The following is a 26,642-nucleotide window of genomic DNA, read 5'->3' on the forward strand; positions in this document are numbered from 1 at the left end:
GTGTCATAATGTTTGTGTATAGTTCTTGATTTACATTTTAATTGCACTTCCTCCAGCAGTGTCTAAAGTTTGGAGAAGTTTCTTTAAATAACGCGCAATACTCACTATACTTTGGGACTTGTAGTCATACATTTGCTTTCTGTTTTGTTAAGTATCCGAAGGAATAATTCATGAAACATCATTTCCCAGAAACCAGCACTGGTATATAATTTTATGAGGGGTTTCAGACCTTCACGCGGGGACGAGCGCTCATGTAGCGAACGAACGGAAGGCAAGGTGATTGGATTGAGCTGTCAAAAAAATCGGACTCTACTCGCCGACTGAATCTCCGTGCTATGGATTAGTTGAAAGCGGTATATCGCTGCCATGCTCTCCCGTTGACCCAGCCTCGCGCGTCGCTCCCAACCTCTTACCCCAGCAAAGGTAAAGTTGACCACAACTCTGTACAGTTTGCGGGAGCATCCCCGCCTCTTAAAAATGTATTGCTTGTGGCGAGGGAAGAAGCGCAACAATGTATCTGCACCGACGCTGATTAAACTATCCCCCCCCCCGAGTTGAGTAACACGGTTTTGCCAATCTGATATAAAATATAATATAATTGAACAATTGAAGCAACGCAAGTGTTCAAACTGTAGGCTACTCGACTCAGATGTGCTGAAGCTCAGTACAGTTCGAGTGATTTCATACACTATCCCTTTTTGAAAGAAGACTGAGAAATATGGATTTGTGCTGGCAGTTTGCCCAGTAGCTTGGACATCATGCTGATAAACATGACAGTAATGTTATATCTATGTCGTGCACTGTTGTTGTCTACTAAATGTTAGGCAATGTGGTTTTGAGGTAATATGATGGGCTGAATTGTTCACCATGTTTTTGTTTTTCTTCGAGTATGTTTCTAAGATGACTGCTCTGAAACCAGGCCTTGAGGTCAGCCTCATTATACTCACTCCTGGGGGATGTTGCAGTGTAGGCAAATAATATGTATGTGTGTAGGCTACTAGACTCGCACAGTAGGAACTCTGTAGACTGAAATGTCACTAATGTGAGCCGGGACTCAGTAGGTGCAGTATGTTCCAGGAGTTTTTCTCTACCAGCCACATGAACAGGAAAAACTCCAGGCTCCATTGACAGCCTATAGTTAGTCTGGAGTTTCTGGACAGGTCAAATCTAATTTTATTTGACACATACATGTGTTTAGCAGATGTTATTGCGTGTGTAGTGAAATGCTTGTGTTTCTAGCAAAATGCTTGTGTTTATAGCTCCAACAGTGCAGTAATATCTAACAATACACACAATTGAAAGTAAAAGATTGGAATTAAGAATATATAAATATTTGGATGAGCAATGTCAGTGGCAGACTAAGATGCAGTAGAATAGGATAGAGTACAGTATATACATATTAAAGGTCTACCGATTATGATTTTTCAACACCGATACCGATTATTGGAGGACCAAAAAATCCGATGCCGATTTAATCGGCCGATTAATTTTATTTGTAATAATGACAATTACAACAATACTGAATGAACACTTATTTTATCTTAATATAATACATAAATAAAATCAATTTAGCCTCAAATAAATAATGAAACATGTTCAATTTGGTTTAAATAATGCAAAAACAAAGTGTTGGAGAAGAAAGTAAAAGTGCAATATGTGCTATGTAAGAAAGCTAACGTTTCAGTTCCTTGCTCGGAACATGAGAACATATGAAAGCTGATGGTTCCTTTTAACATGAGTCTTCAATATTCCCAGGTAAGAAGTTTTAGGTTGTAGTTATTATAGGACTATTTCCCTCTATACCATTTGTATTTCATTAACCTTTGACTATTAGATGTTCTTATAGGCACTTTAGTATTGCCAGTGTAACAGTATAGCTTCTTTCCCTCTCCTCGCTCCTCCCTGGGCTTGAACCAGCAACACAACGACAACAGCCACCATCGAAGCAGCGTTACCCATGCAGAGCAAGGGGAACAACTACTGGAAGGCTCAGAGCGAGTGACGTTTGAAACGCTATTAGCGCACGCTAACAAGCTAGCCATTTCACTTCGGTTACACCAGCCTCATCTCGGGAGTTGATAGGCTTGAAGTCATAAACAGCGCAATGCTTGATGCACAACGAAGAGCTGCTGGGAAAACGCACAAAAGTGCTGTTTGAATGAATGTTTACGCACCTGCTTCTGCCTACCACCGCTCAGTCAGATACTTAGATACTTGTATGCTTGTATGCTCAGTCAGATTATATGCAACGCAGGACACGCTAGATAATATCTAGTAATATCATCAACCATGTGTAGTTAACTAGTGATTATGATTGATTGTTTTTTACAAGATAAGTTTAATGCTAGCTAGCAACTTACCTTGGCTTACTGCATTCGCGTAACAGGCAGTCTCCTTGTGGAGTGCAACGAGAGAGGCAAGTCGTTATTGCGTTGGGCTAGTTAACTGTAAGGTTGCAAGATTGGATCCTCCGAGCTGACAAGGTGAAAATCTGTCGTTCTGCCCCTGAACGAGGAACGGTGGGTTAACTGCCTAGGCCGTCATTGAAAATAGAATGTGTTCTGAACTGACATGCCTAGTTAAATAAAGGTATAATTATTTATTTTTTTAATTGGCAAATCGGCACCCAAAAATACAGATTTCCAATTGTTATGAAAACTTGAAATCGGCCCTAATTAATCGGCCATTCCGATTAATCGGTTGACCTCTAATACATATGAGATGAGTAATGCAAGTTATTAAAGTGATTAGTGTTCCAATTATTAAAGTTATCAGTGATTTCAAGTCCATGTATATAGGCCGCAGCCTCTAATGTGATGGCTATTTAACAGTCTGATGGCCTTGAGATTGATATTTTTCAGTCTCTCTGTCCCAGCTTTGATGCATCTGTACTGACTTTGCCTTCTGGATCATAGCGGGGTGAACAGGTAGTGGCTTGGGTGGTTGTTGTCCTTGATGATCTTTTTGGCCTTCCTATGACATCATGTCCTGGAGGGCAGGTAGTTTGCACCCGGTGATGTGTTGGACAGACCGCACCACCCTGCAAATCCTCCTGATACCTCTCGCTGGGATTTCTCCTCAGCTAACAACAAACGTTCCCACAGATTTAGAGAACATTCCCTTAAGTCCCATTAGGTAATTAATCAATGTTGTCATATGAATGTTCTTGTGATGTGCAAGGAATGTTTCCAACAGACCATTCCCTAAGTGTCAAATATAAGTTACCCAGAACATGGTTACCATTTTCTCAGAATTTAAGATAATAGTATTGTAGACGTGTTTCATGGGAGTATTACAAGAACATTAATGTGTCAAGTTTTCTGTGGTCGGTAGCCTCAGTGTCCAGGCTTTCTCACTGTTTGTGATGTTCGAGACATGGGGGCATGATAAGGACTGGCTCTTAAGGGTATTAACACAGCATAGGACACAGCTTTACTCACTGGGCACTGTAACACCTGCATAACAATAACCATGCACTACTAAAGTCTAGACCATGTGTCATCCCAAGATGTCATACATTGTATTCTAATCACTGACCAGATTTGGTGTAACTTTACAATTCAGTCCAAGTCCAATAGAAAGTAATGGGCTGTTTTCACTTACTTCCCTGAATTGAAAGGGGATTGAATCCAGCCCTGATTGTAATCCAGCTTGGGTCAGTGTTACAATAACACACAGTGACACCTTCGAACTTGTTGAACTGACGGTTCTGTCACTCCCTCCACCATATAGCCCAGGACAGGTCTAATAACCACAGGTGCATGGCCTTCCTGTTTCTCTCTGCCTCTCCTAATCATTAACTGTTTACCCCTCACCCACACACACCTGGCTGGAGCATCAGATAGTGCCTGGCCCCATGCAAATCCTCCTGCTACTTCTCTCTCTTGGATTTCTCCGCAGCTAACAACAAACTTTCCCAAAACTTTAGAGAATGTTGCCTTAAGGGTCTCATTAGGCAATTAACTAATGTTGTCATAGGAATGTTCCTGTGACGTGCAATGAATGTTTCCAAGAGACTATTTCCTGAGTGTCAAATAGAATATACCCAGAACATGGTTACAATGTTCTCAGAATATAAGATATTCATGTTCTAGACACACTTCATGGTAACGTTGAAGAATGTGCATGTGTCCAGTTGTATCTGGATTAGAAGAATATTCCATCAACGTCAAGCTAAACATACACTTTTCATGGGAAGGTTGCTGTGTATCCCCGTCCCCCCCGCCCAAATAAAAAGTTTAATTACACATCAGGCTTTGTTACGTTTGCTGAGCCAATCAAGGTCCTGATTGGTGGATCACTTATCCATTCATATCTTTTTGTAAGGTTAGGGACACTGTGCTTTTAACGTACATATTTGACATTGTGATTTTATTTATTTTTACCCCCTTTTTCAATCTTGTCTCATCACTGCAACTCCCCAACAGGCACCTGTGGTTATGAGACCTGTCCTGGGCTATATGGTGGAGGGAGTGACAGACCCGTCAGTTCAACAAGTTCGAAGGTGACACTGTGTTATTGTAACACTGACCCAAGCTGGATTCAATCCCGTTTCAATTCAGGGAAGTCATGACTCCTCCGAAACATGACCCACCAAACTTAAAACACACCCGCCAGCCACACCAATGTGTCAGAGGCAACAACATTCAACTGACAACCGGAGTCAGCTTACAGGTGCCCGGTCCGCCACAAGGAGTCTCTAGATCACAATGAGCAAAGTTAAGCTCCCCCAGGCAGACCTTCCCTAACCTGGACAATTGTGCACCGCCCCATAGGATTTCGTCTGGTTATGATACAGCCCAAGTCTGTAGGGACACCTCTAGCACTGTGATGCAGTACCTTAGACCGCTGACCCTCCGTTCGGGAGGCCCACATTGTGCATTTTCATAGTAATTATTATTCAACATAACCTCACCTGGGATTTGAACTGACAACCTCTTGATTTACTGTACTCCAATCATCCCGCTATGCCACCATGTCAGGTATCGGTTAATCTGACTATTCTCATTATTTATTTGATATACTTATTTCAGCGATTTAAGAGCTTTCAGTATAGTGGTATAATGTTGGTGGGGCATGTTAACCTGTTTTTAATCATACTCTTGAATCACTATGATCAGTTAAATTATTTATTTTTCTTAAGTATACTTTTAACAGAGTTGAGATTTACCCTATCGCTTACTCCTATCAAGTGGTTTCATCTACATGAGTGGTGATATCTTTTGGCCATGGCTGAGATATATTGGCCCAATAAGCACATGCCATAGAGCGATCCCTTATTGGGCATTTGTCATCATTGGTGCTGGTGGCCTGGGTTCGAGACCCACTAAGGTAATCACCCTACTCTCACATTCTTAGCGATATACTAGGTCAGTTAATGTCATTATTTGGCAACAGTTACAACACACCTGTCTGATACAGTTGAAGTTGGAAGTTTACATACACTTAGGTTGGAGTCATTAAAACAAATTTTTCAACCCCTCCACACATTTCTTGTTAACAAACTATAGTTTTGGAAAGTCTGTTAGGACTAGTAATTTTTCCAACAATTGTTTACAGACATATAATTTCACTTATAATTTACTGTATCACAATTCCAGTGGGTCAGAAGTTTACATACACTAAGTTGTACCTGTGGATGTATTTCAATGCCTACCTTCAAACTCAGTGTCTCTTTGCTTGACATCATGGAAAAATCAAAATAAATTATTGTAGACCTCCACAAGTCTGGTTCATCCTTGGGAGCAATTTCGAAAAGGCCTGAAGGTACCACGTTCATCTGTAGAAACAATAGAACGCAAGTATAAGAAGCATGGGAACACACAGCCATCATACAGCTCAGGAAGGAGACGCGTTCTGTTTCCTAGAGATGAACATACTTTGGTGCAAATCAATCCCAGAACATCCGCAAAGGACCTTGTGAAGATGCTGGATGAAACGGGTACAAAAGTATCTATATCCACAGTAAAACGTGTCCTATATTGACATAACTTGAAAGGCTGCTCAGCAAGGAAGAAGCCACTGCTTCAAAATGGCCATTTAAAAAAAGCCAGACCATTGTTTGCAACTGCACATGGGGACAAAGATCGTACTTTTTAGAGAAATGTCCTCTGGTCTGATGAAACAAAAATATAACTGTTTGGCCACAATGACCATTGTTACGTTTTGAGGAAAAAGGGGGAGCCTTGCAAGCCGAAGAACACCATCCCAGCCGTGAAGCACAGTAGTGGCAGCATCATGTTGTGGGGGTGCTTTGCTGCCGGAGGGACTGGTGCACTACACAAAATAGATGGCATCATGAGGAAGGACAATTATGTGGATCCATTGAAGCAACATCTCAAGAGTCAAGACATCAGTCAATAAGTTTGGTCGCAAATGTGTCTTCCAAATGGACAATGACCCCAAGCATACTTCCAAAGTTGTGGCAAAATGGCTTAAGGACAACAAAGTCAAGGTATTGGAGTGGCCATCACAAAGCTCTGACCTCAATCATATAGAAATTTGGTGGGCAGAACTGAAAAAGCGTGTGCGAGCAAGAATGTTAGAGTAGGGTGATTTTCCCCTAGCAGGTCTCAAACCCAGGCCACCAGCACCAATGACCAAGACCCTAACCACTTTCCCAATAAAGGATAGGCTGTGCTTATTGGACCAGTATAGTTAGCCCCTGTCCTGTCCAGAAGAAGCACTAACCCCTCCTCCTTAGGCACTTGTGTAGATCTGAAACAACTTGATAGGTGTAAGGTTGTAAGCAATAAGGTACTTCAAAGTGCATTCACATCTCAGTTATGTTAAAAGTACACTTAAAAAAATAGAACTTTTGGTAATAGTGATTAGGGAGTATCATTAAAACAGGTTAACATGCTCCACCAACATAAGATGACTATACTGAAAGCCCTTTAATTGCTGAAATAAGTAAATCAATCAAAGATGAGAATAGTCAGATTAACTGAGACATGACACTGACATGGTGGCGTCGCAGGAAGATCGGCGTACTGTGAACCAGGAGGTTGTCAGTTTTTAAATCCCAGGTGAGGACTGTTGAATAATAATTACTGTATAAATGATCATGCACAATGTATTCATGTAGGTCATATGTACAGTGCCTTGCGAAAGTATTCGGCCCCCTTGAACTTTGCGACCTTTTGGCACATTTCAGGCTTCAAACATAAAGATATAAAACTGTATTTTTTTGTGAAGAATCAACAACAAGTGGGACACAATCATGAAGTGGAACGACATTTATTGGATATTTCAAACTTTTTTTAACAAATCAAAAACTGAAAAATTGGGTGTGCAAAATTTGATTAAACACTGGAGAATTTGCTGTGCAGAAATGTTCTTGAAATGTGTCAATATTTTATTTTATTTTTAATATCTTATGTTCTGAGAACATGGTAACCATGTCACCAATATTCTCCTAACCCACAGAAAATTGGACACGAATGTTCTTGCATTGTTCTCATGAAACGTGTCATGAACAATATCTTATATTCTGAGAACATGGCAACCATGTTCTGTGTATGTTTGGTGGGACGTTGATGGACTTCTCTCCTAACCCACAGAACTGGACACGTGCAAGTTATTCAAAGTACCATGAAATGTGTCTAGAACATTCAAATTGTACATTCTGAGAACATGGTAACCACTTTCTGGGTCTGTTGTGTCTGACATTAAGGGAATGTTTTCCTTACTCTAATGCCAAAACTTGCTAAAAAGGTTCCCAGAAGGTTTTTACTAACATATATAGATTGTTCCGCTAACCAATGGAAAACTGGACACTCAAACAGTAGAGGAACATTGCGGGTTAACATTACAAAAACGTTCTCTGCCTAAAATCGTTAGCTGGGAAAATTAAGACTCACAAATATCACTCTTTGGATCCTGGGTTATTCCTGACCGTGTGACCTGCCCAGTTCAGAAATGATTTTTTTCTCTCCATTTAAAAAAAAAATGTGTGTTGTGATTTCTATTTGTTACAGTACTTCTCCTTGCCTCTCCTCTCCTCCAGGTGTGGCCCTGTGTGTGTGAGACATGTCGGATAAGATGTCCAGTTTCCTACACATCGGGGACATCTGCTCCCTGTATGCAGAGGGCTCCACCAACGGCTTTATCAGCACTCTGGGGTGAGTTAATTTCACCTATCCCTTTTATCCTTTAGCTATTATCACTGATTGGCAAACATGGATACCATCTATTGTAGTCATTTTAGATGGTGCCTATTTCTTTCCCATTCATTTGGGATGGAGGAATCACTGAAATGTGGCTACAGGAACATTAGATCATTTACTTACATTCATATCTAAGTCAACACAATTTTTCACTTTGAGCACCTGTCCCTCTAATGGTCTGTGCACGATCCTGAGTGATCAAATAAAACTGTATTGTCACATGAGCCGAATACAACAGGTGTAGGTAGCCCTTACAGTGAAATGCTTACTTACAAGCCCATAACCAACAATGCAGATAAAAAAAAAAAATATGGATAAGAATAAGAGATTAAAGTAACAAATAATTAAAGAGCAGTAGCAGTAAAATAACAATAGCGAGACTATATACAGGGCGGTACCGATACAGAGTCAATGTGCAGGGGAACCGATTAGTTGAGGTAGTATGTACATGTAGGTAGAGTTACTTTAATAACTATGCATAGATGACAACTTAGAGCAGCAGTGGTGTAATTGTCTTGACATTCAGGAGTCTTATGGCTTGGGGGTAGAAGCTGTTTAGAAGCCTTTTGGACCCAGCTCCGGTACCGCTTGCTGTGCGATAGCAGTGAGAACAGTCTATGACTCGGGTGGCTGGAGTCTTTGACACTTTTTAGGGCCTTCCTCTGACACCGCCTGGTATAGAGGTCCTGGATGGCAGGAAGCTTGGCCCTAATGATGTACTGGGCTGTTCGCACTATCCTATGCCTTGCGGTCGTAGACTGACCAGTTGCCATACCAGGCCGTGATGCAACCAGTGATGCTCTCGATGGTGCAGCTGTGGAACCTTTTGAGGATCTGAGGACCCATGCCTAATCTTTTTAGGCACCTGTGGGGGAATAGGTTTTGTTGTGCCCCCTTCACGACTGTCTTGGTGTGCTTGGACCATGTTAGTTTGTTGGTGATATGGACACCAAGGAACTTGAAGCTCTCAATCTGCCCCACTGCAGCCCCGTTGATGAGAATGGGGACATGCTCAGTCCTCTTTTTTTCTGTAGTCCACAATCATCTCCTTTGTCTTGTTGAGGGAGAGGTTGCTGTCCTGGCACCACACTGCCAGGTCTCTGACCTTCTCCCTATAGACTGTCTCATCGTTGTTGGTGATCAGGCCTATCACTGTTGTGTCATCTGCAAATTTTATGATGATGTTGGAGTTGTGCCTGGCCGTGCAGTCATGCGTGAACAGGGAGTACAGGAGGGGACTGAGCACGCACCCCTGAGGGGCTCCTGTGTTAAGGATCAGCGTGGCGGATGTGTTGTTACCTTTACTTACCACCTGGGGGTGGCCCGTCAGGAAGTCCAGGATCCAGTTGCAGAGAGAGGTGTTAAGTCCCAAGGTCCTTAGCTTATTGATGAGCTTTGAGGGCACTATGGGGTTGAACGCTGAACTGTAGTCAATGAATAGCATTCTCACATAGGTGTTCCTTTAGTCCAGGTGGGAAAGGGCAGTGTGGCGTGCAATAGAGATTGCATCATCTGTGGATCTGTTGGGGCGGTATGCAAATTGGAGTGGGTTTCTGGGATGATGGTGTTGATGTGAGCCATGACATGCCTTTCAAAGCCCTTCATGGCTACAGACATGAGTGCTACGGGTCGGTAGTCATTTAGGCAGGGTCCTTGGGCACGGGCTATGGTGGTTTGCTTAAAACATGTTGGTATTACAGACTCGAAAGGTCTAAAATGTCAGTGAAGACACTTGCCAGTTGGTCAGCGCATGCTGGTAAAACGTCTGGCCCTGCAGCCTTGTGAATGTTTACCTGTTTAAATGTCTTACTCACATCGGCTGTAGAGAGCGTGAACACACAGTCATCCGGAACAGCTGGTGCTGTCATGCATGTTTCAGTGTTATTTCCCTCGAAGCGAGCACAGTTGTTTAGCTCGTGTCACTGGGCAGCTCTTCCCTTTGTAGTCTGTAATGGTTTGCAAGCCCTGCCACATCCGATGAGCATCAGAGCCGGTGTAGTACGATTCGATGTTAGTCCTGTATTGATGCTTTGTCTGTTTGACGGTTCATCGGAGGGCATAGCGGGATTTCTTATAAGCTTCCGGGTTAAAGTCCCGCTCCTTGAAAGCGGCAGCTCTAGCCTTTAGCTCAGTGCGGATGCTGCCTGTAATCCATGTTGGGGTATGTACGTACGGTCGCTGTGGAGACGACGTCATCGATGCACTTATTGATGAAGCCAATGACTGACGTGGTGTACTCATTAATGCCATCAGAGGAATCCCGGAACATATTCCAGTCTGTGCTAGCAAAACAGTCCTGTAGCTTAGCATCTGCTTTGTCTGACCACTTGTCTTCCTGACCACGGATGCCGTTCAAAAGCAGTCAGCTGGATCTATTCAGCAGATCCCATGGAACTTGAACTTATCTAGGCATTAGGCCAGTTTTGAGGTCTGAAAATGTCTGACAGACTTTCATTTGGGAGGGAACTATCCCTTTAAGGGTGAATTCATAGCTTCATCTACACTTGAAAAGGTCATAAAGGTAATGCCATCAAAGCTCTGCAGTGCATATATAAATTACTTTTGTCTGTGGTGGATGTGGTGTGTGTGTGAGTCCCCATATTAAGATGAGTGTGTTTGATAGAGGAATGCTGTGGAGATTAATCACAGAAGAGATGGTGTGGCCTGTGTGTCAGTTAACCTCTTGGGGAAGTTTATTGTGGCTGGGAGGTACTGGCACGAAGGGCTGTGTGTGTCAGGTGGAGGGGTCTCTACTTTGCTGCACAGGGGCCCCTCTGCCTTCGGCCGTCTGTGGGCCACTGATAGAGCGTGGTTTGGAAGAGTTGATAAATGACGTTCCCACTTTTCCCAAAGAACAGGGCTGGGAGAACTAAGCCCTTTGAAGTGGATGTCTGGTCCTGGATGGCTCCATGACCATGATAGTATGTATAATTTACTGGGAGGAATTGGAAGTAAGTGGGAAGCAATGAACACAATGGTAAGATGTTTGTGTGTGTACGGACACCAGCATGCTTGTGCATGTGGACGAGAGAGAGAGAAAAAGTACATTGGACCATAATACCAGTGATTATTGACCACAAGAATCAATGGTTCTAGTCAAGGAGCATTTGAAGCCTGGAAAAATATGCTTGACTGTAAATAATCATCTCAGCTAAAGCCCAACAAGGGCTGTATAAATTGTTATTTGTACAACACATACAAACAATTGGATTGGATGGAGACCTCTTGGCTGGTTGGGATGGGAGGTTGGAGGTGGAGACACTACTTTTTTTCCCCTCTTGTATATATTAAATGTATTATCACTTAAACTTTATGATTATGATCAACACACACACACAACTTCTACATAAGATCAATCCCACCTTACTTCTAGAGGCTCACTACCCCTGGAACCCCCCTGCTGCTCATGAAAAATGGATCAGACTGAGTCACAGCAGAAAGAGACCTCACTGCCTCCACTCAGTTGTTTTACTATCCTTGTGGGGACCAAACAATTGATTCCCATTCAAAATTCCTAAAGTTAACCTTAAACCTAACCCTAATGTGAATTGTTATCCTAACCTTAAACCTAAGCCTCAAATATAATTTTCCCTTGTGCAGTGTGGCACAGCTCCTTCGCATAGAGTTGATCAGGCTATTGATTTTGGCCTGTGGAATATTGTCCCACTCCTCTTTAATGGCTGCTCGAAGTTGCTGGATATTGGAGGGAACTGGAACATACTGTCGAACATGTAGATCCAGAGCATCCCAAACATGCTCAATGGGTGACATGTCTGGTGAGTATGGAGTCTGGTGACCATGGAAGAACTAGGACATTTTTAGCTTCTAGAAATTGTTACAGATTATTGAGACATGGCAACGCATTATCAAGCCGAAACATGAGGTGATGGCCACGGATGAATGGTACGACAATGGGCCTCCATGATCTCTTTACAGTATCTCTGTGCATTCAAATTGCCATTTATAAATGAAATTGTGTTAATTGTCCGTAGCTTATGCCTGCCCATACCATAACCCTACCGCCACCATAGGGCACTCTGTTCAGGACGTTGACATCAGCAAATCGTTCGTCCACACGATGCCATACACGTGGTCTGCTATTGTGAGGCCGGTTGGACGTACTGCCAAATTCTCTAAACGATATTGGAGGCAGCTTACGATGGAGAAATTAATATTATATTCTCTGCAAAAGCTCTGGTGGACATTGCTGCAGTCAGCATGCCAATTGCATGCACCCTCAGCTTCAGACATCTGTGGCATTGTGTTGTGACAAAACTGCACATTTTAGTGGCCTTTTATTGTCCCCTGCACAAGGTGCACCTGTGCAATGACAATGATGATTAATCAGCTTCTTGATATACCACACCTTTCAGGTTGATGGATTATCTTGGCAAATGAGAAATGCTTTTTGGGGTATTGTATTTCAGTTCATTAAACATGGGACCGACACTTTACATATTTTTGTTGAATGTACCTTTTACTCCATACATTTTTCCTGTCACGCAAAAGTACTCACTGCATTTTGAATGCTTAACAAGACAGGAAAATGGTCCTCATCGAGAGAACATCCCTGGTCATCCCTACTGCCGCTAATCCGACGGACTCACTAAACACATGCTTAATTTGTAAATTATATCTGAGTGCTGGCGTGTGCCCCTGACTATCCATAATTTAAAAAAACTGAAAATTGTGCCACCTGGTTTGCCTAATATATTTTAAATTTTCACTTTTTATACTTAAGTATATTTTTGCAATTACATTTCCTTTTGATACTTTAGTATATTTCAAAACAAATACTTTTAGACTTTTACTCAAGTAGTATTTTACTGGGTGACGTTTACTTGAGGCATTTTCTAATAAGGTATCTTTTATTCAAGTATGACAATTGGGTACTTTTTCCACCAATGTCACAAGGATAGTAAAAACAAACACAATCTCACACATACACACAACATATAATACAATTTCAAACGTCAAAGAATAGGAGCTTCAGGGTTTAACATGACCTACACATCTACAGAGCTGGGAACCTAATGCTACAGCTTATGGAGAAATTCCTTTTCAAATTCACCATCAGTGTGCTCTTTAACCTCTTACCCCCCAATCCTTCAGGGATAGGATTGTAGGGAGAGAGGTGAGGGTATTATCATAGACCCTCTTTTCTTACAGGTTACTATTATACAATAACTCCTGAAATGAACCCTAAACACACAGGTCATGCTCTGATACCATGTCATTATGACAAATGCACACGGTTGACATCACTTGCCCTCTCCAAGAACCATCTGGTGCACTCATGCACACACACACTGCAGTAATCACACTCAAAAACCAAGATGCATACATACAACACACCATTTGAAGTGTGGACCCAACAGATGGCCTTCTCCAACTCTCACAAACCAGAGTAGAAAGCCTGAGGGGACAAATCAAAGGTTAGATTTTTAACAATGCAGTATGATTCCAGGGCTTTAGTCTGAGAATCCTCTTGTCTTTTAGGATGCCTGTTCTCTTGACCTGAAGAGCAGCTGTTGAAGTAGGATTAATGTACAGTAACTGGAATTAGACAGTAACGAGGGTCAGACAATCACATTTTTATCAGTTCTCCACAAGATAAACATGTCAGTGTCTGTATGTGATAAATCTTGCTCACATTGATCTAACAAACCCAGGCTGCACATTAAGCAAACGTCATTCAGATGCTCAGTATAGCTATGCTGTATAATGCTCTGCAGAGGTTGACATGGTAGACAGGAGCCTCAGTGTGTTGTCATGTTCAGAGAGGTGTATCCCTGGTGCAGACAGACAGGTCCATGTGTAGTACGACTGATCATGTGTGTGGACACTCCACGAGTCCACAGGAACACGACTAGGATGGATGTGGGATCTGGCTGGAGTCCAGGCAAATCTTTATTCCGAGCCAGTAAAAAGCTAAATTTGTCACCGACAGGAATGCTAGCTTGTCCACCCACTGGCAGCAGCCAACTAATCCTAACTCTCATTTCTTCATCATTGTGTGGACTGTGGAAGAGCACCGGCGAATCAAGAAACATCACAGTGAAATCACAAGTATGTGATTGGTTTAACAATAGTGACTAAGGGAGTCAGGATAAACAGTGCTCTGTAGTTGAACGTTTTGAAAACACAGTGTACTTTGTATGGGTCCAACGGTGCTTTATTGTAGGATCTCATGCTGACAATGTGCTTAGATCAAATCAAAATGTATTTGTCACATGCGCCGAATACAAGTGTAGACCTTACCATGAAATGCTTACTTGCCAGCCCTTAACCTGGAATTTCTTGTTGTGTTAAAATTACAAGCCCTCGATGTGCAAAGTTGCAGGTTTTCTACAAATACTGTATATGAATAACCCATGTGGAAAAATGTATACACCGGCTCGATTCGATCTTATGTAGCAAAATTTGAAATGGTATTTTGTACATTGGATAAAAGTAAAAACTCACCGCTAGAAAATGGTATATCATGCATTTCAGTTTGGGAACAATGGGAAAGTAAATTCTGCTTTGAAATTGATAAACTTGTAACCCCACTTTTGAGAAAATTGCCCTTGAATGATTCGGTACACCTACTCGAGAGCTAGCTCTTCTTTGTCTTCACCCATTCAGCATCATTCACACCCTCTTAAGCCTTAGCCCCACCCACCCTTTAAGCATTCACATGTGAGGCCATGTGCTAAACAGAGTGAATAAGGGCCTCCAGAATAGTGCAGCGGTACACAGTGCTAGGCGTCCCTACAGATCTGGGTTTGATCCTGGGCTGTCACAGCGCCTCAGTGGCGCAACGGTCTAAGACATTGCATAGCGGTGCAAGCTGTGATGCTACAGATGCTGGTTCAATACCCGTGCTGGCCTTGACTGAGAGACCAAGGAGATAACTGTAGGTTTTTGGTTTCTCTCCCTCTGAAAACAGAATTAAATAATTCTAAATGACAAACTGGCTTTATTTACAAATTAGTAACAATGTATTACCCATGTTCAAGAATGACCTTCTTGCTCATTTTACATTATTTGAAAACAAAATCATCTCCAAAATATTGCTATTTTTTAAACAACGCAATTTTCTAAATTTGTATTATTAATTTCGTTATATAAAAGTCTCTTGGATATTCTCACAGATATTTTTAACGCTGTTATTAGCAGGACAATGTATATACTGTTGAAGTCGGAAGTTTACATATACATTTAAACTCTTTCAACTTTCACAATTCCTAACATTTAATCATTGTAAACATTCCCTGTCTTAGGTCAGTTCAAATCACCACTTTAATTTAAGAATTGATTGATTTATTTTAGCTTTTATTTATTTCATTACATTCCCAGTGGGTCAGAAGTTTACATACACTCAATTTGTATTTGGTAGCCATTTACCTTTTAAATTGTTTAACTTGAGTCAAATGTTTCAGGTAGCCTTCCACAAGCTTCCCACAATAAGTTGGGTGAATTTTGGCCCATTCCTCCTGACAGAGCTGGTGTAACTGAGCCAGGTGTTTTGGCCTCCTTGCTCACATGCTTTTTCAGTTCTGCCCACAAATTTTCTATTGGATTGAGGTCAGGGCTTTGTGATGGACACTCTAATACCTTGACTTTGTTGTCCTTAAGCCATTTTTCCACAACTTTGGAAGTATGCTTGGGGTCATTGTCCATTTGGAAGACCCATTTGCGACCAAGCTTTAACTCCCTGACTGATGTCCTGAGATGTTGCTTCTATATATCCACATAATTTTCCTGCCTCATGATGCCATCTATTTTGTGAAGTACACCATCCCTCCTGCAGCAAAGCACCCCCACAACATGCTGCTGCCACCCCTGTGCTTCACGGTTGGGATGGTGTTCTTCGGCTTGCAAGCCTCCCCCTTATTCCTCAAAACATAACAATGGTCATTATGGCCAAACAGTTATATTTTTGTTTCATCAGACCAGAGGACATTTCTCCAAAAAGTACAATCTTTGTCCCCATGTGCAGTTGCAAAACTGTAGTCTGGCTTTTTTTATGGTGGTTTTAGAGCAGTGGCTTCTTCCTTGCTGAGCAGCCTTTCAGGTTATGTCAATATAGGACTTGTTTTACTGTGGATATAGATACTTTTGTACCTGTTTCCTCCAGCATGTTCACAAGGTCCTTTGCTTTTGCTCTGGGATTGATTTGCACTTTTCTCACCAAAGTATGTTCATCTCTAGGAGACAGAACGCATCTCCTTCCTGAGCGGTATGACTGCTGCATGGTCCCATGGTGTTTATACTTGCGTACTATTGTTTGTACATATGAACGTGTTAACTTCAGGCGTTTGGAAATTGCTCTCAAGGATGAACCAGACTTGTGGACGTCTACAATCTTCTTTTTTTTCTTGGCTGATTTGTTTTGATTTTCCCATGATGTCAAGCAAAGAGGTACTGAGTTTGAAAGTAGGCCTTGAAATACATCCACAGGTACATCTCCAATTGACTCAAGTGATGTTCTTCTAAAGCCATGACATAATTTTCTGGAATTTTCCAAGCTGTTTAAAGATACAGTCAACTTAGTCTATGTAAACTTCTGACCCACTGGAATTGTGATACCCTGAAATAATCTGTCTGTAAACAATTGTTGGAAACATTACTCGTCATGCACAAAGTAGATGTCCTAACCGACTTGCCAAAACTATAGTTTTTTAACATGAAATGTGTGGAGTGGTTGAAAAATTAGTTTTAATGACTCCAACCTAAGTGTTTGTAAACGCCTGCCTGCCTGCCTGCCTGCCTGCCTGCCTTCTTGCCATCCATCCATCCACTGAAAGCGCGCGAGGTTCAAGGCACAAGGGCAGGGGGAACGGAATGGGCCGCAGAGACACGCACAGAAGACAGACCTAGCTCATATGGAAGGGGGGTGGACCCCGCCACACTGGGTAGCACAGGGCAACACTTTAAGGGGCATTGCGTTAATAATGGCGCTGACTAGGGAAATGTTCCTGCTGTTCTTAGTGCCAGTCTGCCCGTTCAAACTACAACAATGTAGCTAATAATGGCATTTTTATGCTTTCATTAATAAAATAATGAAACAAATATTATTTCAAAATGCCGACGTTTATTTAGTTATGGATCCATAATGAATTACTACGGGAATAAATATCACTGAATTACAGAAATATCCTCCAAATGTAATTATTGGCTGAGAGTCACGTCATATTTTTCAATTTTGTTTTGGCCTACCGTAGGCAACATGAGTCTCACTGGTGTTGAGTAATGTGCTGTTAAAAGTGGTGTAGGTCTTATTTATTTAAAGAGCATACTGAAGTTAGAAGCAATAGGTTTTGAAGCAATAGCCTACAACTATTTTAGCACTGTTTCATGCTGCTCTGAGACGAGCATGGGGACTGGTCTTGATAAATCAATGAGATTTTTATTTTGACTGAATCTCCTTTTGGCTATTGGTTACACTACAATTCGGGTGTAGAAATGTTATGCTCTTAGTGCAACCTTTTATTTAACTAGAAAAGTCAGTTAAGAACAAATATTTTTTTACAAGGACCGCCTACTCCTTCCTCTCCATTGGAGAATTGATCCCCGGTCTCCCGCGTGCCCGCATGACATGGGGATTCTTTAACAAAATACCCCAGTACTGTAGCCTACTCCTGACCATCACATTGTGCAGCGCCACATTTTCCTTTCCATCCTAACGGAAACCCAGAGGGTTTTTTGTTTTTTCTTGGAATAGAAACACCATAATATTAAGCAAATTTAATTAAGCAAAATGTTTTAATCAGTCCCATATACTATGTTCTTACAAAACATTTTTAAATTCTCTAGTACAGCCGCTATTGAAGGCTATCAAATGCTTCTCAAAGATGCCTTCTGGTGGTCAAACTAGCACTATCTAGCATTAATGGTAAGTGGTTGGCACTTAAATAACGTGTCATAGAATTATGCGGCACCATGCATTCTGTGTAAAAATCAATTTAGTATATATCAGTCTAGCAAACCAGGCAACTAAAAGCAACTTTCTGAACAATGTTTTGGTTCGTTTCTTGCTTGTTACCTGCATTCCAGTTCAATTAATGACCATATTATAGCTGACAACGTCTTGACTTGTATTCGTATTACAGGAAAATAAACTCACAACAGGATCATTATTTGTAAGTTAATGGCGAGCTAATTATAGAAAATAGCTTATGAGTGGGACGAAATAAAAGCAGGGCATTCTAGCAGAGAATTTTAGAACATGGACACTGTCTTGTTGTCCTAACGTTATATCCTAATTTGACGAGTGCAGGTCATGTTTTTCTTCACATTACCGTCTCTGGTAAACACACTATGTCAAATAAATAAAATATATAAGTTTATTTGTCACATGCACAGGATACAGAAGGTGTAAACGGACAGTAAAATGGTTACTTGCATAGTGTAGTCTTTTGTTCAGACATGTAGATAGCTAAACAATGAACCATAATCCCAACTCATAATGTTACTACCCTACATGAATCTGTAGGTAGCTAAAACTAACCAACAAGGTTCAATGTTAGCTAGCTAGCTAACATTAGGCTATAACTAGCAATGCAAATGCCTCTGAGATACGAATAATATTACTACACTGATCGTACACGTAACGTTAGCTAGCAAGCCAGCTAGCTAACAGTACTCTTTAACTTGCAATGAAAACAACTTTCTGACAAAATTAGAAAGGTATAATATCTGAAAATGTAGCTAGCGAGACTCTTACCTGTGTGCATGGATGAACGCTTCTCTGTCACGGATGCCATGGTTGCCCTTAGTTTAAAGATGTAATCCGGAGACAGGTGTTTTATACAATCGGTTTCTGTGTGTTCTTCTTTGACTCCCATTTGCAATCAAAAACCAGAATTTTCTCCTTAGCTATCATACTCTGCTTCCACTGGACATTCCACTGATTTCAAAACTCAGTCCTCCATAAAGTGGAGTGCATTAGCGACACTTTTGCAGTTCTTCATGATATCTTTCAAAAAAAGCTGTGTTAGAAAGGATTACCTACACATACTGAAGTTATAGACAAGTGTGCTACATGGCAGACCAATCCAAACTCAACTTTCGGCATGTCCAGCCCATACATTATCTCAGCCAATCATGGCTAGCGGGAAAGTTCCTGTCTTTTTCCGTGGCTGAACCAACTAGGCTTGTAATTTTACTATTTTATTTGTATTTACAAGTTTGTTATTAAGGCATGAAAATTCACATTTTCCAGAAGACATTTTTGCCAAAAAAACACATTTTGATAAAAAAATACATGTTTACGTTCAAATGCCTCTCCTGTGAAGTAGTGAGGTGCGACATACACCTAGTTTCCTGAAACGAGACACATTTGTTTAGAGCCAGGGGGTTATATATTAAAAATAAAGAGAGCTGTGTGAGTGCACATTTGAATGTGTGCATGAACGTTCTAGTATATTGAAACGGTTTGTGTTCATTGGCATGTTAAGAGTGTATGTGGACTATCTGTGTTTCTGACTTGTCCATGATTGACATCCGTCCATGATTGACATCCGTCGTTGTCTCTTCTCTCCACAGGCTGGTAGATGACCGCTGTGTGGTACAGCCCGACACAGGGGACCTTAACAATCCCCCAAAAAGTTCAGAGGTAAGAGAATGGTATACTCCCCTCTCATTCTACTACAGCTTACGCAGCACCACGTCACCTCAGTAAATCCAGCCTGTTTACACAGTGTTTTCCACTGGAGATGTTTCTTCTTGTATTACACTGCGTTTCTCTGGTGATAGCGCCAGTATCCCTCCCTGTCCACATAGACTTCAAAAAGTGCTGCTCTCTTTGACACTGTGTGTGTGTGTGTGTGTGTGTGTGTGTGTGTGTGTGTGTGTGTGTGTGTGTGTGTGTGTAATCTTGTCTATGTTTCCTGCTCAGATGTGATTCTGTGAGAATAGGAACATATTGAGGCTCATGAAGGGAGATATATCTCTGGCTGTTGGGTTATTTCTATCCCCATAACAGGAAGTACAACTGAACTCACGACCTTTAAGTCTCAGGTCAAGGGTCGTTATCACCCATGGAACATTTTTGGCCTACAAAGCTGATGTGCAATGTGAGTGTGTCAGGCTGTGACTGTAGCCTGTGTGTCTTTTTATACAACGGGTGGGTTTAATACTGAATGCTGATTGGTTAAAACAGCATTCCAGCCAGGGTCTATTCCACATGTTACCACCGGCTAAATCTATGATGTTAAAATGCCTAAAAGTATCTAGACATTAATTCACATTTCTGTCAGGGCGAGACTGGCAGGTAGGCAGCATTTCTCAGTCAGTCAAAATCATGAATCAGCTGGACTGATTCAGGAAACTAGGCATATGTCACAAGTCACGAATTCACATGAGAGCTGTTTTGAACATCATTTTTTTAAATCAAAATGCGTTTTTGGCAGAAATGCCTTCTCGAACATGTGAACTTTCATATGCCTTAATAACAAACTTTTATGCTATCTGTAAAATACAAATAAAGTTGTTAAATTAAGAGCTTAGTTGGTTTAGCCAAAGAAATAGCAGGAACGTTCCCGCTAGCCATAATTATCCGAGATAATGAGTGGCTGGACATGCTGAGAGATGAGTTTCAGATTGTTCTGCGGTGTAGTATCTTGTGTCTATAAAATGAGCTGCTCGTTATACGTAGATAATCCTTTCTACTGCATTTTTTTCTAAAGATGTAACATAAGAACTGCAAATATGTTGCTACTGCTCTCAATAACATTTGTTGCCCTGAATTTATCAAGCGCTATCGACAAAAGTCAGTGGGAAAAAGTTGTGATGGGCTACTTTCTGGAGGACGATCGTGCCATGCTTGACTCTCTCTGACTGAAAATGAATCAAATGATGAGGAAATCCCTGATTTTAGATAAAACATTTTCATTGAAGAATACATTGTAGAGTCTTCTGATGAAGGTGATGGGGAAGAAACGGCGATCAACAGTGTTGTCACGGAAGAAGTTGACCAAGTTTTGAAATCAGTGGAACACAACAGGCCAAACAAACTGCAAACCAAATGGAAATGACACAGGACGTCTTATTTATTGAAAGGGGTTGCAGTCTGCCGTGAAGCTTTCATCCATATATACGAGTAAGAATCTAGCTACAGTTTCAGATATTATACGTTTCTAATTTTATCATAAAGTTGTTTTCATTGCAAGTTAAGGCTTGCTGTTAGCTAGCCAGCTGGAGTTCGATGGCTGGCTTGCTAGCTAACGTTAACATTGCACCAAACTTATTTGGTTTGTATTGGTTTGTATTGCTAGTAACATTACTTTATGGATTGGGATTATAGTTCATTTTTTTAGCTAGCTAACATTAACTTGATATGTCTAAGCATAAGACCAAGTTAAAACGTGCTTTTAGCTGAGATTAGATTGCTGGCTTGCTAGCTAACATTCATTTATGTGTATGAATTGTGTGTATCGTTAGTGATGTTTTCTCAGAATGCCATTTCACATTGCTAGTTATAGCCTAATGTTAGCGAGCTAACATTGAACCTATTTGGTTACCTTTAGGTATCTATGACAATCGGTTTGTATTGCTATCTAAAGCTTACAGTTAGCTAGCCAGCTGATGTTAGATGGCTAGCTAGCTATCTAACGTTACGTGTATGATTTGTGTGTAGCGATGTTATCTCAGAATGCTATTTCTCATCTATTGTATAATAATACTAAAATATTTGTCTTTCAACATCAGTAGAACCAGCCTTATTCTTCTCCACCAGTCATACAAGGAGAATGGCCTTCCATCAAAAAGAGAGCTGGCCCAAGCAAGCAAAGGCAGCAGCGCAGGTATCAACTACATGCACCATTTGTTCACCAACGACAGAGTTGAGGAACCGCATGGGGACCTAAATTGTGATAACTGCAGTGGCCAAAGCCAGAACAAGTTTGTGCTCTGGTATTGTGCCTGGTATGCACAAGCTCCACCAGTCTGGACCTTCACTTCCTGAGCACAGGCCACACCAAGTTTGCCCCCGACTGGTGCTTCGGGCTCATCAAGCAGTGCTTCAGAAAGACCAAAGTGGACACAGCTAGACAAACTTATCTTTTTGAGAAGTTCAGGGAGTTTTATTTTTTTATCCTGCTGCTCAGCCACTTTACCGCTGATTGTATGCATATAACCACCTCATCTATCACTGATATCATTATTGATCTTGTTCTTGTACATGTATTTTATTTCAACACTATTTTTGATATTGCTACTATGCAAGAAACTATTTGTCTGTACCGTTTGCACCTTCTGTAGAGACCCATCCACTTAGCAAGACAGCAAAATATTGACATATAAAATTAATATTGATATCTGTGGTCGTAACATGATTTTTTTTACATACCACAACAATATCATGTGACTGTATCAAGTGTCCACCACGAAAATATATGGTGCATGCATCTGTTTATGTACTGTACATGTGCACCTCACTCAAGTTTCAACTCAGGTTAGAATCCTTAAAGAGAAGGGTGGGGCTGGCTTAAGAGGGCGTGAACAATACTGAATGGGTGTAGACAAAGAAGAGTTCTCCAGTAGTCACCAAAACATTTAAAGGCACTTTTTAATCAAAGGTGAGTTTACAAGTGTATCACCCTTCAAAGCAATTACTTTCCCATTGTTCCTCAAAAATGCTGTGTATGATATACAATTTTGTAGCTCCGAGTCTCTACTTTTATTCAATGTTAAAAATAAAAAAATAAACATTTAAAATTTTGCTACATAGGACCGGATCCAGGTGGTGAGTCAAATATACAAAGGTTTGTGTTACCTTTGTTGTTGGCTAGCTTCTTTGAACAAAAGTGTCCTGACGAGAGAGCACATTTTTCTATGCTAGGTGAAATGGCACCTCTTTATCTCATTGTAATGGGGGCATCCAAATCAATTTCACTACAAAACAGTTTATGCAAATGCAGCTACTGCTGTTATTCTGGCTGCACTGTTTGAAGTGACTAATTTGGTTAGCTAGCAAGCAAGGGATAAGAACGTTGCCAGCTAGTATGGCTATGGAACATTTAGAACAAACTGGATCGTGTCCGTAGGTAAAGAACAAAAAGACTGAATGACTGGGTCGTGTCTCTGGCAACCGATAGAACGAATGACTAGCCGGCTTGTGTAGAAACCATAGATTAATGTCAGGACTATATTTTGTGGAAGGATGAACTAGTATAAATACATTTATCAAAATAACGTTTTTATTGGAAATATGTCAATCATTATTTGAATATGTTGGTAACCCGTTGTATTGGCACGGTTTGCCGGTCCTCGACTTGGTCTTGGTTCTAACAACACCGATGCCAATATTCTCCCAACACTGGCTTCCTATAGGGCATTATCACTTACATGTACACCACAAAATCTGTCTAATAAAATACAGTATGTTCATCTTTTTAGTCTGGATTTAGTTGGATGTTCCATCTATTTATTTTAGGTTTTAGCATTCGGCTGTGTTAGTGTCTAAATATCACAGAGGAGGTGAGAAAAGTATGATGTAACTGCAGTAATCAAAGGATTGTATAAGTAAGTGTCGCACTGTGAGGAGTTAATGAGGATGTTTAAGCATGGCTGTAAGGCATTGAGACTAACAAGCATTCCACTCATACAGGGAGTTAGTTGCTACATTACATGATGTGGTTTAATGCGAGTGGGGCTCTGTCTATCATATGTTGTGACCATTAGCTGTAGTCTAGATATTTGTACTGTATTTATAACCCATAAAGCTTAGGTCTCCTCAGAGTACACTGAATGACAATTGTGTCTTTGATGTCCCAGAGAAGTTCTCTGAATTTATCTCCTCCTAGGAGACTGTTACCAACAGCTTCTGTCTATCTGTCTGTACAGTTGTGTGTGTGTGTGTGTGTGTGTGTGGAGTCAAGTTATCTTTGTGCATGCTTGTGTCTGTGTGTGCACTCCCACTAAGTGGTCAAAGTGGCCATGGTAACCCCTCCTACATGGACTCATTTACTGGTGGTGATGACATGTGTTGGTGACACTTGTTATCATGAGAGGGTGGGAGGGAGAGAGAGACCAAACAACACAAAGAGTTATCTATCCAAACCTGAATGTATAGGTAAGCCTCTTCTTCAATCTTTCTGGCCCTATAAGAAAGAACAAACAGCAACAACATATACATGATCAAATACAAATCTTAGAATCAACTATTAAAGACTAACAGAACCCACTGTGTTTCCGGTTCCGGTTGGAGCGAGCGGCCGCATCTACACTTCGGTCCGCAGGTAGTATAACTTTTTATAACTTTTCATTACATTTCGTTATAGTACAACGGTTTGATTTGTCTAATCTTAGCAATTTCTTCTTAGCCAGCTACATAGCCGTCTTTGTATCAACGACAATTGCATAATTATCGTATTTCGTCGTCCTAACGTATCTGCCCAGCAGCTAGCTAAGCAGCTAGCTAACATCCACTGTCCACTAGCACTGTAGAAACTATTACACTCAACTGAACGACTCGATTAGCGTAGTGTCAGCTAGCTACATAGTTGTCTTCGTATCCAAGATAATTGTGCAGTTTAGAGTGTGTAGACTTAGAGTGATTATCTTAATTTACCGAGGTTAGCTAGCCAGCTATTTGTCGTCCTTAACGTAGGAAATGCTGCTAGCTAGCTAGCCAACAGCTAGCCAACCTCTACCGAATTGAACTCCAACTACCCGGTCAACATTCCGCGTCGTTCCACAGGTAGTATCACATTTTCATTTCACTTCATTACAGTACAACGGTTTGATTTGTTTGATCGTAGCTAGCCAGCTACATAGCCGTCTTTGTTTCTAAGACAATTGTGTAGTCTAGAGCGATTTTCTAGGTTAGCTGGCCAGCTATTGTCGTTCTTCTAACGTAGCTAGCCAGCTAGCCCCGAATAGCAGCACTGTTGTAACTATTACAGTACAACGGTTTGTTTTGTTTGATCGTAGCTAGCTAGCTACATAGCCGTCTTTGTATCTAAGACAATTGTGTAGCCTAGAGCGATTTTCTAGGTTAGCCAGCCAGCTATTGTCGTTCTTTTAAGTAACGGAACGCAATCAACCTTGCTAGCTAGCCAGCTAGCCCCCGAATAGCAGCACTGTAGAAACTATTACACTCGACGGAACGACTTGATTAGTGTAGTGTCAACATCGCAGCCACTACCAGCTAGCCTACTCCAGCAGTACTGTTTCATTTCAATCATTTTAGTCAATAAGATTCTTGCTACGTAAGCTTAACTTTCTGAACATTCGAGACGTGTAGTCCACTTGTCATTCCAATCTCCTTTGCATTAGCGTAGCCTCTTCTGTACCCTGTTAACTATGTGTCTATCTATCCCTGTTCTCTCCTCTCTGCACAGACCATACAAACGCTCCACACCGCGTGGCCGCGGCCACCCTAATCTGGTGGTCCCAGCGCGCACGACCCACGTGGAGTTCCTGGTCTCCGGTAGCCTCTGGAACTGCCGATCTGCGGCCAACAAGGCAGAGTTCATCTCAGCCTATGCCTCCCTCCAGTCCCTCGACTTCCTGGCACTGACGGAAACATGGATCACCACAGATAACACTGCTACTCCTACTGCTCTCTCTTCGTCCGCCCACGTGTTCTCGCACACCCCGAGAGCTTCTGGTCAGCGGGGTGGTGGCACCGGGATCCTCATCTCTCCCAAGTGGTCATTCTCTCTCTCTCCCCTTACCCATCTATCTATCGCCTCCTTTGAATTCCATGCTGTCACAGTTACCAGCCCTTTCAAGCTTAACATTCTTATCATTTATCGCCCTCCAGGTTCCCTCGGAGAGTTCATCAATGAGCTTGATGCCTTGATAAGCTCCTTTCCTGAGGACGGCTCACCTCTCACAGTCCTGGGCGACTTTAACCTCCCCACGTCTACCTTTGACTCATTCCTCTCTGCCTCCTTCTTTCCACTCCTCTCCTCTTTTGACCTCACCCTCTCACCTTCCCCCTACTCACAAGGCAGGCAATACGCTCGACCTCATCTTTACTAGATGCTGTTCTTCCACTAACCTCACTGCAACTCCCCTCCAAGTCTCCGACCACTACCTTGTATCCTTTTCCCTCTCGCTCTCATCCAACACTTCCCACACTGCCCCTACTCGGATGGTATCGCGCCGTCCCAACCTTCGCTCTCTCTCCCCCGCTACTCTTTCCTCTTCCATCCTTTCATCTCTTCCCTCTGCTCATACCTTCTCCAACCTTTCTCCTGACTCTGCCTCCTCAACCCTCCTCTCTTCCCTTTCTGCATCCTTTGACTCTCTATGTCCCCTATCCTCCAGGCCGGCTCGGTCCTCCCCTCCCGCTCCGTGGCTCGATGACTCATTGCGAGCTCACAGAACAGAGCTCCGGGCAGCCGAGCGGAAATGGAGGAAAACTCGCCTCCTGCGGACCTGGCATCCTTTCACTCCCTCCTCTCTACATTTTCCTCCTCTGTCTCTGCTGCTAAAGCCACTTTCTACCACTCTAAATTCCAAGCATCTGCCTCTAAC

At 41.8% G+C, this 26,642-nt stretch overlaps 1 protein-coding gene across 3 annotated transcripts in view; it reads left to right on the plus strand.

The window, feature by feature from the left end:
* The first annotated feature begins 231 nt into the window (after positions 1 to 231).
* The window catches only part of LOC135539913 (inositol 1,4,5-trisphosphate receptor type 1), a 170,336-nt gene continuing 143,925 nt past the window's right edge, over positions 232 to 26,642 (plus strand). For all 3 annotated transcript variants that reach the window (XM_064966161.1, XM_064966163.1, XM_064966164.1), the window contains exons 1-3: positions 232 to 423; positions 8,009 to 8,123; positions 19,701 to 19,770. The gene's annotated coding sequence lies outside the window, so the exon portion shown is untranslated. The remainder of the gene's footprint in view (positions 424 to 8,008; positions 8,124 to 19,700; positions 19,771 to 26,642) is intronic.

This window comes from Oncorhynchus masou, chromosome 5 (assembly GCF_036934945.1).
Source record: "Oncorhynchus masou masou isolate Uvic2021 chromosome 5, UVic_Omas_1.1, whole genome shotgun sequence".
NCBI lineage: Eukaryota > Metazoa > Chordata > Actinopteri > Salmoniformes > Salmonidae > Oncorhynchus > Oncorhynchus masou.